Here is an 8,391-nt window from a genome sequence, read left to right on the forward strand (position 1 = left end):
GGAAGGAAGGAAGGGAGGGAGGGAGGGAGGAAGGAAGGAGGGAGGGAGGGAGGAAGGAAGGAAGGAAGGAAGGAAGGAAGGAAGGAGGAAGGAAGGAAGGAAGGAGGAAGGAGGGAGGGAGGGAGGAAGGAAGGAAGGAAGGAAGGAAGGAAGGAAGGAAGGAGGAAGGAAGGAAGGAAGGAAGGAAGGAAGGAAGGAGGAAGGAAGGGAAGGAGGGAGGGAGGAGAGGAAGGGAAGGGAGGAAGGAAGGAAGGAAGGGAGTAGGAAGGAAGGAAAGGAAGGAAGGAGGAAGAGGAAGGAGGAAGGAAGGAAGGAAGGAAGGAAGGAAGGAAGAAGGAGAGGAAGGAAGGAAGGAAGGAAGGAAGGAAGGAAGGAAGGAAGGAAGAAGGAAGGAAGGAAGGAAGGGGAGGAAGGAAGGAAGGAAGGAAGGAAGGAAGGAAGGAGGAAGGAAGAAAGGAAGGAAGGAAGGAAGGAAGGAAGGAAGGAAGGAAGGAAGGAGGGAGGGAGGAAGGAAGGAAGGAAGGAGGAAGGAAGGAAGGAGGAAGGAAGGAGGAAGGAAGGAGGAAGGAAGGAAGGAAGGAAGGAAGGAGGAAGGAAGGAAGGAAGGAAGGAGGAAGGAAGGAAGGAAGGAAGGAAGGAAGGAAGAAGGAAGGAAGGAAGGAAGGAAGGAAGGAAGAAGGAAGGAAGGAAGGAAGGAGGAAGGAAGGAAGGAAGGAAGGAAGGAAGGAAGGAAGGAAGGAAGGAGGAAGGAAGAAAGGAAGGAAGGAAGGAAGGAAGGAAGGAGGAAGGAAGGAAGGAAGGAAGGAAGGAAGGAAGGAAGGAAGGAGGAAGGAAGGAGGAAGGAAGGAAGGAGGAAGGAAGGAGGAAGGAAGGAAGGAGGAAGGAAGGAAGGAAGGAGGAAGGAAGGAGGAAGGAAGGAAGGAGGAAGGAAGGAGGAAGGAAGGAAGGAAGAAAGGAAGGAAGGAAGGAAGGAAGGAAGGAGGGAGGGAGGGAGGGAGGGAGGGAGGGAGGGAGGGAGGGAGGGAGGAAGGAAGGAAGGAAGGAAGGAAGGAAGGAGGAAGGAAGGAAGGAGGAAGGAAGGAAAGAAGGAGGAAGGAAGGAAAGGAGGGAGGGAAGTGGGAGGAAGGAAAGGGGAGAGACAGATATTAGATAATACTGAAATGGATATAGATGTATAAGGGTGTGTGTATGTGTGTGTATATACACTCATATAATGCTACTTTTATCATGAATCAGGTTCTCCATGCTGAGTTTAGTTTTAACTAGGCTGTCTGTTCCATTCCACTGGTGTATTTTTCCATTCCTGTGCCTACAGCATTTCTCAATTATCTTTAATACTTTATTTCCTTATTCTTTGATATTTTACAATTAGTTTGTAAACTTCCATGAAAATTCTGGTTAAGAATTTGATTTAAAATAGATCTAATTTGGGGGCATCCTTGGTTTCAGCTCAGATCATGATCTCAGGGTCATGAGACTGAGCCCTGCATGGGGCTTGGTGCTCAGCGCAGAGTCAATATGAGATCCTCTCCCTCTCCTTCTGCCCCTACACCAGCTAGCATTCTCTTTCTAAAATAAAATAAATAAAATCTTCAAAACAGATCTAATTTATAAAGTAATATAGACGGAATTGATATTTTTGATGATTATCCCTAATTTTCTATTTTTATGCTATTGAAATTGTATTTTTTGTTTCAATTTCCTGTTTGTTGCTAGTTTATAAAAATGTAATTGATTTTTTAAAAGATTTTATTTATTTATTTGAGAGAGAGAGAGCACGAGTTGAGGGAGGGGCAGAGGGAGAGGGAGAAGCAGACTCCTCGATGAGCAGGGAGCCTGACACAGGGCTTTTATCCCAGGACCCTGGGATCATCACCTGAGGTGAAGGGAGAAGCTTAACAGACTGAGCCGCCCAGGCGCCCCACATAACTGATTTTTATATATTGATATTATATCCTGCTATCATGCTAAATTCACTCATTAGTCCTAGGAGGTTTTTCTGTAGATTCCATGCGATTTTTTTATATAGATAATTATGTCATCTGCAAATATAGTTTTATTCCTTCCTTTCCAATCTGTATGACCTTGACCTTTTTTCTTACCTTATTATACGTGCTAGAGCCTCGGGTACAATGTGAAATAGCAGTAGTGAAGATGGACATACTCGCCTTGTCTCTGATCTTAGTGGGAAAGCATTCAGTCTTTCAACATCATAGATGATGTTAGCTGTAGGGATTTGTAGATTCTCTTTATCAGTTTGAGGAAGTTTTTGTCTATTCCTGGTTTCCTGAGAATTTTTATCATGAAAAGGATGTTGGATTGTCAAATGCTTTCTTTGTATCTATTGAGATGATCATGTGGTTTTTCAGTGTGGTGAATAACATTGATTTTCAAATGTTAAGCCCACTTTGCAATCTTGGGATAAAATCTGCTTAGTCCTGTTATGTTATTTTAGATTCGATTCGCTTCAATTTTGTTAAGAATTTTTGCATGTATGCTTATGAAAGATATTGGTCTGTAGTTTTTGTTTTCTTGAACTGTCTGCTTTTATTATCAAAGTAATGCTCTCTTCAGATAATGATTTGGGGAGGAGGAGTATGTCATTCATAATATTCACTTACCCTTTTAGTATCTGTAGAATTTGTAGTAATGTCCCCTCTCTTATTCCTAATATTGGTAATTTTTCTCTCTGTTTTCCCTAATCAGTCTGGCTAAAAGTTTGTCAATTTTATGGATTTTTTTCAAAGAACAAGTTCTCAGTTTTGCTGGTCTTCTCCATTGTGTTTTGTTGCCCATCTTACTGATTTTCTGTTTTAAAAAAAAAATCTTTCTTTTCCTTCCTTTGTGTTTTATTTGCTCTTTCTTAAACTGGAAGCTGAGTTCATTGATTTAAGATCTTTCGTCATTTCTATTACAGTTTAATGCTATATATTTCCCTTTAAGAACTGGATTGGCTGCATGCCCCAATTCTTGATATGCCGGATTCTGCTGTGTTCTTTTATGTCATGGTCAGCCAGGCGTAGCTACAAGAGAAGACATGGGAGAGGTTTATTATATTCACAGGTCCTAGAAACACGAGGCACGGAACACCATGCCATATAGGGCCACCTGGGGAAGCCTCAGGGCAGTCAGCAGGCAGATAGCAGGAGTGGGCAGGGAGGGGGCAGGCTGGGGCTAGAACCTTTACTGGGTTTCTGTGGGACAGGCAAGGATAAATACTTTAGGGTTGGCTAGTTTGAATAATTTCAGCAGGTCTAAACTAGAGGGATGGTCCCTCGTTGCCCACATCTGGCTCTGCAATGATTAATATTACCTCTTAGGGTTTCTGGGCCAGATGGAGGAGGGACGGCTCCGGATTGGTTAGTCTGCAGATCAGAGACATGCTCCTGGCTGGACCCTTCGCCGTCTCAAGAACTGACTAGCCCTAGGAGTCAGTCTCTCCCCAGCCAGAAAAGTTAAGATACCAACATACTGGAATATGCAGAAATAAAAAAATACAAACAACATGGCTTTCATTTTCGCTCAATTTAAAAATACTAAATTCCCTCTTGAGGTTTTTAATTTAAAACTGCACTGCTTGGTTTTCAAATAGTTGGGGTTTTCTGAGAGATGTTTCTTTTATTGATTTTTAATTTAATCCCATTGTGATGACAGAATATAGTCAGTATGACCTGAACACTTTTGAATTTCTTGGAACCTGCTGTATGGCCCAGAATGGAATCTGTCTTAGCAAATGATCTGTCTGAACTTGAAAAGAATGTGTATTTTGCTGTCAGTGGGTAGTATTCTAGAAGTGTCAATTAGGTCAAGTTGGTGGATAGCGTTGTCTTCAGTGTCTTAACTGATTTTTGGTCTATTTACTCTATCGATTATTGAGAGAAAGGTATTAAAATCTCTAAATATAATTGTAAATTTGTCCTATTCCTTCTTGCAGGTCTACCAACTCTTGCTTCATGTATTTTTAAACTGTTATTTGGAACATATTTAGAGTTATTCCCTCTTTATGAATTGACCTCTTTATCATAATAAAATGATGCTCTTTATCTGGGATAACATCTATGCTCTGAAATCTACTTTCACCCGATATTGGTATAGCTACCCCAGCTTTCTTTTGGTGTTAAGGCAGTATATATATCTCCATTCCTTTACTTTTAACCCATTTGCATCCTAATATGTCATCTTTAAAAAAAATTTTTATTATGTTATGCTAGTCACCATACAGTACACCCTTAGTTTTTGATGTAAAGTTCCATGATTCATTGTTTGCGTATAACACCCAGTGCTCCATGCAATACGTGCCCTCCTTACTACCCATCACCAGCCTATCCCAGTCCCCCACCCCCCTCCCCTCTGAAGCCCTCAGTTCTTGTAGGCAACATAACTTGGTTCTTGTTCTCAGAATCTGACAAACTGCCTTTTAATTGAGGGTGTTCAGACCATTTCCTATTTATTCTCGATTTTTCCCATCTGCCTCTTATTTCCTTTTTTCACTTTTTTTTAGGGTTCCGTATTTTCCACAATTCCATTTTATCTCCTGTGTTGGCTTATTAGCCATATTTCTTTGCTGTGCTATTTTAGTGGCTGCTTCAGAGGCTGCTTAAACTTAACCACAGGCTACTTCCAAGTAATACTGTACTGCTCTCTATATAATACAGGAAATGTACAATAATATACTTCCATTTCCACCCTCTTGGCTTTTGTGCTATTGTTATACATTTTATTTTTATAAACTCCACCCTACATTACTGTTGCTATTGTTATTTTTTATTGTGGTGAAATATATATATAACATAAAACTTAACATTTTACTCACTTATTTTAAATATTTTATTTATTTGAGAGAAAGAGAATGAGCAGTGCGGAGGGGCAGAGGAGAGAGAGAAGCAGACTCCCCACTGAGTAGGGAGCCAGACGTGGGGCTCGATTCCAGGACTCTGGGATCATGACCTGAGCCAAAGGCAGATGCTTAACTGACTGAGCCACCCAGGCGCCCCTTGAACCACTTTTAAGTGCACAGTTCAGTGGCATTAATTATAGTCACATTGTTGCACAATAATGACCACTATCTCTCTCTCCAGAACTCTGCAATAAAGTCTTTACAAAATGAGGTGTAAAGAATAAGAAAATCTTTTCTATTCACCAATGTCGTTTGCAGTGCTCTTCCTTCTTTTGCATAGATACAGATTTCAAACTAGTATTATTTTCCTTTCCTTGGAAGAACTTCCTTCAACACGACTTGTAGTGCAGGTTTGCTAGTGACGAATTCTTTCTGCTGCCATTCTTTATCTGTATTCACTGTATATAACGTGTCCTCTCACTGGCTCCTTTTTAAGATTATCTTTTCATCACTGGTTTTAAGCAATTTGATTTTGATGTATCCTGGGTGTTGTTTCCTTTGTATTTTCTGTGCTTGGAGTTCATTGTGTTTCTTGTTACTAGGGGGTTACAGTTTGCATCAAGTTTAGAAAATTTTCAGCCATTGTATCTTCAACCCTTTTTTCTGTCTTCCCTTCTTCCTCTTCTGCTTCCAGGATTCCGAACAGATGCACCTGAAGTTGCCCCACGGCTCACGGATGTTCTGCGCATCTTGTTTCTGGGGTTCATTTTGGACATTTAAGGTGATATGTTTTCGAGTTCACTAATCTTTCCTTCCACAATATCTATCTCCAATAACCACACTGTTTTAGCTGTCAGTTACTGTTGGCAGAGGCTGAGAAATTTTTAAGCCACCAAGAAAGGGCTCCTTTTTAAAACAGTTCTGTCCTCCGTTTGCATCTTACTACTTAAGCAGCAAGAAGAAATAAGGTGGCACTGTGAACTGCTTGCAAACCTTGCAAACCTTGACCACAAAGTTCATTAGAACGTCCTGCTCTCCACAGAACCACAGACAACAGTGCCACTAAGGTTTTTGCCACTGTAAGAGATCCCCCTTCCGCTAGTTTCCAATACCATGTCCCTCACTTCCTTTTGAGCACTCACTGGCATAGTCCAGATTTCTACTAACAGTCTGGTGAAGGCAGTTTAGGTGTGCTCTAACACGTTCTTCCAAATCCCGGCAGCCTCTGCCCACTTGCTAGTTTCAAAGCCACACCCACCACTGCTGGGTATTTGTTATAGCATCCCACCCTCCGCGCCACCCTCGGTATTTGTTCTGTTGCCATGTTAACTATACGCAGCCAGGACCACTAACCATCCCCAGAACCTAGCAATCAATTCTACTTTAAAAAAAAAAAGAAAAAGACATGTAAATAATAGAAAAGTTTTTTAATTTAAAATTCAGTGCCTTAAAATGACATTCACTATCTCATGGTTTCTGTGCCTCAGGAATCCGGGAGTCCAGGGCCTCAGCTGGGTCCTCTGGTTCAGGGATTCTCACAGACTGTAATCAGGGCTAGATTAGGGCTGCAGCCATCTCAGGTTAGCCGTCTAACCCTAACCTTAACCCTAAGGCTCAACTGGGGGATGACCCGTTTCCAAGCTCACTCATGGGGCGGTTGGCAGGATTCAGCCTCTCCTGGGATGTTGGGTTAGCCCCGCCCCTGCGTGCACTCCATTCCTGGCTGTGTGGGACTCTCCACAGGGCAGCTTGCTTGGTCAAAGCAAGCAAATGAGAAGTGTCAGAGAGAGTACAGAAACAAGATAGAAGTCAAAGTCTTTTGTAACACAATCTTGGAAAGGATAGCCATCTCTTTGATAGATTTTATCCATTAGAAGCAAGTCTGTACTTCTAGCTCACCTCTAAGGGAGGAGATTATACCAGGGCCTGAATGCCAGAGGTGGGATAATTGGGAGCCATTTCAGAAGCTGCCCAAGACACCCATAGATTTTGCACTTTAGACATCATAGTTTTGATCTCTGACATGGGTTTTTACATCTTCTGTGTCAACGTGTTGAATTTTTCTGGCTTTGCGAGCATCTGAACCACAGTTACAACTTTTAATGGCCTGTGTACTAACTGTATCATTTGGGCTATTTCTGGGTCCATTTTATTTCCCATTTCATTATGAGTTGTATTTTTTTGCTTGCCTGGTAATTTTTTTCTTTTTTTTCAAGAGAGAGAGAATGCATGACGGGGGTGAGGAGGGGCAGAGGGAGAGGGAAAGAACCTTCAGCAGACTCCCACACCCAGCATGGAGCCTGAGACAGGTCTCGATCTCATGACCCTGAGATCATGACCTGAGCCAAAATCGAGACTTGGATGCTTCATCGATTGAGCCACCCAGGCTCCCCAGTTGCCCACTAATTTCTGATTGGCTGCCAGACATCAGGAATTTTACCTTATTGGTTGCTGGATATTTCTGTATTGCAGCAATTAGCTTTGTTCTGGGACACAGTAAGTTACGGGCAGTTTGATCCTTTCAGGTCTTGCTTTTAAACTTTGTCAGACAGGACTGAGGCAGCATCAGTTTAGTTCTCACTTCACACACTGCTGAGGCCGAGCCTTGCTTCGTGTTCTACTGGCGCCCTGTGAATTATGAGGTTTCTTGCTCTGGCTGACAAAACAACCAGGCCCTGGGTGGTCCCCCAGTGCTTTCACGTGGCTCCTTATATGCCTGTGCTGACCAGTGCTCAGTGTAAAACTCAGGGGACCCTAAACAAATCTCTAGGTCTTTGTGCAGCTCTCCTCTGGTACCTCATCCTGCCAACCCCATCGGCCATGGGTGTGAGGGCTAACTAAGGGCAGAGGCAGGAGGAGGGGATAGTGGGGTGGGTGGTTACCAGCAGGTGACTCACTCAATAAGCAGGCAGGGTTCATAGCGCTCCTTACAAGTCCACAAACTTTAAGTTTTTAAAAAATGTTTGAAGATTTTTTTTTTAACTTCTCTTAAGTCCATAAACTCTTTTCAGAACCCAATTCAACAGTCAACTGGGCACCTACTATACACCAACCAGCTCCTAAGGTCCAGATGGAACTCAGACTAACAGAGTATAAATGTGAAAAACGAAGAAAACCAACACCATGAAGGACATAGGACAGCGGGGGCAAAAAATGGGAATATGGAAGATGTGTGCCTGGCCTTGTCAGGGAAACAAAGGGGGCATCTGCGAGTCTTGTCCAAGTCATATGGGGAAGGGCGGCTCTCTGCAGTAAGCAGTCTTCCAGAACACAAAAGATGGAGGACTTCTTTAACAGTCCCCGTTTTCCAGGATCACAGGGCTTGGGTTAACATCCACATTATCAGTAGACAGGTTACAGAACAAGAAAACCGTGAGCACCAAGGGCAGAAATGTGAAAATACAAGATGTATTTAGTATTGAGTATCTCAAGCATAAAAGTGTGACAGCAGATAAGAATCTGGGAATAATACCAGGTGTGATCAAGTCTGAGACAATTGCGTGCCAGCCCCTCAGGGTTGTAATGAGCAGGTCTACGGGCCTTAGCGCATACAT

Source organism: Ursus maritimus, unplaced genomic scaffold (assembly GCF_017311325.1).
Source record: "Ursus maritimus isolate PB19 unplaced genomic scaffold, ASM1731132v1 scaffold_1, whole genome shotgun sequence".
Classification (NCBI taxonomy): Eukaryota; Metazoa; Chordata; class Mammalia; order Carnivora; family Ursidae; genus Ursus; species Ursus maritimus.